This window comes from Somniosus microcephalus, unplaced genomic scaffold (genome assembly GCF_052327205.1).
Source record: "Somniosus microcephalus isolate GS21.2 unplaced genomic scaffold, FLI_Smic_1.0 unresolved_chr1, whole genome shotgun sequence".
Taxonomy (NCBI): domain Eukaryota; kingdom Metazoa; phylum Chordata; class Chondrichthyes; order Squaliformes; family Somniosidae; genus Somniosus; species Somniosus microcephalus.
The window spans coordinates 39,436,211-39,442,222 of NW_028225179.1; the positions used below are offsets into that span (position 1 = coordinate 39,436,211).

General features: G+C 45.1%; 4 non-coding genes across 4 annotated transcripts; 2 read left to right on the forward strand and 2 right to left on the reverse strand.

The window, feature by feature from the left end:
* Positions 1-1,433: 1,433 nt before the first annotated feature.
* trnas-uga (transfer RNA serine (anticodon UGA)) lies at positions 1,434-1,515 on the reverse strand. The gene has a single exon. It is a non-coding gene; the product is annotated as a tRNA-Ser (tRNA).
* Positions 1,516-2,627: 1,112 nt separating this feature from the next.
* trnat-ggu (transfer RNA threonine (anticodon GGU)) lies at positions 2,628-2,701 on the forward strand. The gene has a single exon. It is a non-coding gene; the product is annotated as a tRNA-Thr (tRNA).
* A 1,206-nt stretch (positions 2,702-3,907) lies between these two features.
* On the reverse strand, positions 3,908-3,990 carry trnas-uga (transfer RNA serine (anticodon UGA)). The gene has a single exon. It is a non-coding gene; the product is annotated as a tRNA-Ser (tRNA).
* Positions 3,991-5,938: 1,948 nt separating this feature from the next.
* Positions 5,939-6,012, forward strand: trnat-agu (transfer RNA threonine (anticodon AGU)). Its single transcript has one exon. It is a non-coding gene; the product is annotated as a tRNA-Thr (tRNA).

Sequence of the window (6,012 nt, forward strand, 5' to 3'; positions counted from 1 at the left end):
ATTAAGCGGGAGATACAGACAGCAATGGGACACATGGCGAAATGGACAAGAGAGCTGGAGAAATAAGAAACGGCCTGAGAGTCCAGAAGACAGTGACCGGAAACTGATAGACATCAGTGAGTGGTGGCGAGATGTTGTGTCAGCAGTCTACCCCGTGTCTTAGCTGGTCAAAGCGTCTGTCTAATTGAAGAGGAGATCCTGGGTTCGATTCCCAGCGGGACCTTTCTTTAATGAATCTCCAGGGGTGAGTTTCTTCTCGTGTGAAAAGGCTACAATTCTTTTAAATGTAACTGTGTCTGCACCAGTTCCCATTCTGGATTAAGGCTCCAGTCGCTGCGAGGCCTGGGTCGAATTTCACCGCTTCAGTATTTCTGGCGGATCTGATTTTGGACTCTTCACCAAAAATCCATGTTTCCCAAGCAGTGCCATGCGATACTTTGTAGAGCTCCAGTTGTTGATGTGTGGTGCCGTGCTCGTATAGTGATTAATGCTCTGCATTCTGGCCGCAGCAACTTCGGCTCCAAACCGAAACATAACGCAGACTTTTCTTCCTTCCACAATTAATAGCCCTGCTTTAATTACCCCCTTCAACTTGATTGTAATTTACCTGCGCTATTTCCTAAATCTAACATTCACTTTCATCCACTTAAACTGCTAAGTGTGCTCTGCTGCCACCGCTCTTCCTGGGCCACATGTCCCATACACCCCAATCTGAGTAGGTGCTTTGATACCAGTCGATACATTTAGACCTGCGGGACCTCTCGACAGTCAAGCTCTGCGAAAGCAGGGCCGGCCTTCGGAGCCAATGCAGCCCGATGATAAAAGAAAATTCCTCGGGAAATGAAGCTTCAAACTTTTCAAACAAATCGTTTTATTGACATAATAATACAAGTTTTACCGAGAGAGACTTGTACAACCTCAGTTGTGCAACGCAAAACTAAGAATGTTCAATTCTTCTGATTCGGGAGAGGGAGAGATGAGTTATGTGTAAGTGTCCTCCTTGTTGTTTTTCTGGTCAGTCCTCCAGATCTCCACTCCGTTTGTCTGTCTCCTGGCCTGTCTCCTGGAATGTGTTCTGCTTTTCACTTTAGAATGGCTGCTCTTGTACCATTGCTGCTGACAGAAACAAGCCTTCCAGTGACTTTCCATTATCTCTCTCCCATGGTTACACAGGCTGATGCTACCGGACAGCACCGAGTGTATGTGAAGGTACCTCACAGACTGTCGAGGCCTCGTTATCTGGAGCTTCCAGACAATCTGCAGAAAACTTTTGGAATTCGGTCAGCAAACCTTCTTGAAGTAAGTGATCCAGTTGTCTCGGCAATCCTTTAGTTTCCTTAAAACCGGCAATGAAAATTCCAAAATCCTCCCAGAGTGAGCAGATTGAACAAAATAATTTATTCGAAGTAATTAATTATCATAATGAGAAACCCCGCTGCGAGCAGGGCTCGAACCTGCGCGTGGAAACTCCATTGGATTTCAAGTCCAACGCCTTAACCACTCGGCCATCGCAGCCGCTGCAACGTCGGTTCCAAGATATTAAATTCTCAAATCGCTGACCCTGTTTATTGTTGGCGATGACGGTTTCGTGATATTTAATTTGCTGCAAATTCAGCAAGTCCAGAAGAATCGCAGCGATCATTACAATAAAAGAAAACTTCCGATATTTAACGGTATGTAAGATGTTGAGAACTGTATGGAATACTCTGCAGGGTAATGAAAATAAACAGCAGAAACATTGTGTTCTGCTCCCACATGACACAGATCAGCCACAGCCTCTGCTCCCTGCCCGGCGGCTGCAGAAACCTTGCCTCCAGATTACAAACTGATTCTAGGTCGGAGATAAATATTCAGGGCAGGGCCTAAACACACCGGGTGGGATCAAATAATAAAGCAGTTATTTTAGGCCAGAGACAGCGATAAATGTCCTATATTGCTCACATTCATCAATTTGTGAATCTCACATTAAATGGGTTGAAATACAGTGGGGGGATTTAAAGTAGATTCGGGGCCAATAGTTTCCAAGTTGATCTTTCCTGTGTCTCTCTTGCCTCTCTGCCCCCTTCCTCCCAAAGGCTGCCGGTTTTTAAACCTTGTTTTAAATCTGCTGCTTGCTGGGCCAGTGCGTTCCACAGTCTCACAGCCCTTTCTACAAATACCCTTTCAGTGCTTGACTTCTCTGTTTATTAGTTATGAATCACCTTGAGGTGCAATGGTGGCGTTTGTGACGTCAGATTAAAAGGCAGGCTATTGGAAACACGTTGGAGTCACAGTTTCTTTTGCACAGAATTGAAACTGAAACTTTTGAGATGGAATATTGTATTTGCTGCATCACAGTAAACAATATCGTGTTATAATTGTTGGCTTATTTGTTCCCCAGTGTCAGAGGAAGAGTTGTCTGATCCCCCCATTTATTTCATATAAGACACAAACATAGGGTAATCATTCAGAATCACCTCACAGATTGACACTGAGCTAAATTAAGCGGGAGATACAGAGAGCTATGGGACATATGGCGGAATGGACAAGAGAGCTGGAGAAATAAGAAACGGCCTGAGAGTCCAGAAGACAGTGACCGGAAGCTGATAGACATCAGTGAGTGGGGGCGAGAAATTGTGCCAGCATTCGGTCCCGTGGCTTAGCTGGTCAAAGCGTCTGTCTGGTAAATAGGAGATCCTGAGTTCGATTCCCAGCGGGGCCAATTTTTATAGAATCTCCAGGGGTGAGTTTCTTCTCGTGTGAAAAGGCTACAATTCTTTTAAATGTGACTGTGCCTGCACCAGTTCCCATTCTGGATGAAGGCTCCAGTGGCTGCGAGGCCTCCGTTGAATTTCACCGCTTCTGTATTTCTGGCGGTGCTGATTTTGGACTCTTCACCAAAAATCCATGTTTCCTAAGCAGTGCCATGCGATACTTTGCAGAGCTCCAGTTGTTGATGTGTGGTGCCGTGCTCGTACAGTGATTAATAATCTGCATTCTGGCCGCAGCAACTTCGGCTCCAAACCGAAACATAACGCAGACTTTTCTTCCTTCCACAATCAATAGCTCTCCTTTACTTTCCCCCTTCAATTTCATTATAGTTTTCCTGCGGTATTTCCTTAATCTAACATTCACTTTCAGCCACTTAAACTGCTAAGTGTGCTCTGCTACCACCACTCTTCCTGGGCCACATGTCCCATACGCCCCAATCTGAGTTGGTGCTTTGAAACCAGTCGATACATTTCGACCTGCGGGACCTCCCGACAGTCAAGCTCTGCGAAAGCAGAGCCGGCCTTCGGAACCAATGCAGCCCGATTCAGAAAATTCCTTGGGAAATGAAGCTTCAAACTTTTCAAACAAATCGTTTTATTGACATAATAATACAAGTTTTACAGAGACAGACTTGTACAACCTCAGTGGTGCAACTCAGAACTCAGAATGTTCAATTCTTCTGCTTCGGGAGAGGGAGAGATGAATTATGAGTTGGTGTCCTCCTTGTTTTTTATCTGGTCAGTCTTCCAGATCTCCACTCCGTTTGTCTGTCTCCTGGCCTGTCTCCTGGAATGTGTTCTGCTTTTCACTTTAGAATGGCTGCTCTTGTAACATTGCTGCTGACAGAAACATGCCTTCCAGTGACTTTCCATTCTCTATCTCCCATGGTTACACAGACTGATGCTACCGGACAGCAGCGAGTGTATGGGAAGGTACCTCAGAGACTGTCGAGGCCTCCTTATCTGGAGCTTCCAGACAATCTGCAGATAACTTTTGGAATTCGGTCAGCAAACGTTCTTGAAGTAAGTGATCCAGTTGTCTCGGCAATCCTTTAGTTTCCTTAAAACCGGCATTGAAAATTCCAAAATCCTCCAAGAGGGAGCAGATTGAAGAAACTAAATTATTTGAAGTAGTTAATTATCATAATGAGAGAGCCCGCTGCGAGCAGGGCTCTCAACCTGCGCGGGGAAATCCCATTGGATTTCAAGTCCAACGCCTTAACCACTCGGCCATCGCAGCCGCGAAAATGTCGGCTCCAAGATACTAAATTCTCAAATCGCTGACCCTGTTTATTGTTGGCGATGACGGTTTCGTGATATTTAATTTGCTGCAAATTCAGCAAGTCCAGAAGAATCGCAGCGATCATTACAATAAAAGAAAACTTCCGATATTTAACGGTATGTAAGATGTTGAGAACAGTATGGAATATTCTGCAGGGTAATGAAAATAAACAGCAGAAACATTGTGTTCTGCTCCCACATGACACAGATCAGCCACAGCCTCTGCTCCCTGCCCGCCGGCTGCAGAAACCTTGTCTCCAGATTACAAACTGATTCTAGGTCGGAGATAAATATTCAGGGTAGAGCCTAAACGCAGCGGGTGGGATCAAATAATAAAGCAGTTATTTTCGACCAGAGACAGCGATAAATGTCCTATATTGCTCACATGCATCAATTTGTGAATCTGACATTAAATGGGTTTAAATACAGTGGGGGGATTTAAAGTAGATTCGGGGCCAATAGTTTCCAAGTTGATCTTTCCTGTGTCTCTCTTGCCTCTCTGCCCCCTTCCTCCCACAGGCTGCCGGTTTTTAAACCTTGTTTTAAATCTGCTGCTTGCTGGACCAGTGCATTCCACAGTCTCACAACCCTTTCTACAAATTCCCTTTCAGTGCTTGACTTCTCTGCTTATTAGTTATGAATCACCTTGAGGTGTAATGGTGGCGATTGTGACGTCAGATTAAAAGGCAGGCTATTGGAAACACGTTGGAGTCACAGTTTCTTTTGCACAGAATTGAAACTGAAACTTTTAAGCTGGAATATTGTATTTGCTGCATCACAGCAAACAATATCGTGGTATAACTGTTGGCTTATTTGTTCCCCAGTGTCAGAGGAAGAGTTGTCTGATCCCCCCATTTATTTCATACTTGCTGGGGAGCCCGGCGTTGCCGGGGCTGTTTTGGGGCAGGCGGCTTAAATCGAGTGCCAGGCTTTGGGGCACTGTCTGTGTCCCTTTGTGAATCTGGTGCTGGGCAACATTTGAAATCGAGTGGCAGGCTTTAGGGCCCTGTGTGTGTCCCTGTCTGTCTACCTTTTAAAAGCTTGCAAAATGAAAGTGAAACTTCTTATGGCTTTGGGGCCCTGTCTGTGTCCCTTTGTGAATCTGGTGCTGGGCAACATTTTAAATCGAGTGGCATGCTTAGGGCCCTGTCTGTGTCCCTGTATGTCTACCTTTTAAAAGGTTGAAAAATGAAAGTGAAAGTACTTATAAAACGTTTTTGGTAAATCTTATGTTATTTTTAAAAGAGATACTAACTTTGAAAGTCGTTATAGCTGGAAGCTGAAGTCATTTGAGCTGGAAGCTGAGTGAAAGAATGGCTGCCACATCCCCGAGATGAAAACGAATAGTCCCGCCCACACACACACCGATTGGCAAACCATCAGGGGACCGTACTGTAGGATTGGTCAATCGTGACGGAACAGGATTGGTTGAACCTTGATGTCAGTCAATCAATGCTAGCAGATAATGAGTTTAATTTTGAAGGTTTTTTGCTGAAGGTTTTTTGCATAAGGCGCGAACACTTTTCGTCCGACTGAAAAGTAAATACGCTTAAAACTGTCTCTGAAACGTAAGCTTTCTTTGGAGGTAACGCGCGCGTAGGTACGCCCTGTAACTTTTGAGCGCATAGCCCGACAGACGCACAGGCGATGACAGAATGACAGACAGAATGACAGACAGAAGTACCGATTTACATATATAGATAAGACACAAACATAGGGTAATCATTCAGAATCACCTCACAGATTGACACTGAGATAAATTATGCGGGAGATACAGAGAGCAATGGGACATATGGCGGAATGGACAAGAGAGCTGGAGAAATAAGAAACGGCCTGAGAGTCCAGAAGACAGTGACCGGAAGCTGATAGACATCAGTGAGTGGGGGCGAGAAATTGTGCCAGCATTCGGTCCCGTGGCTTAGCTGGTCAAAGCGTCTATCTAGTAAACAGGAGATCCTGGGTTCGATTCCCAGCGGGGCCT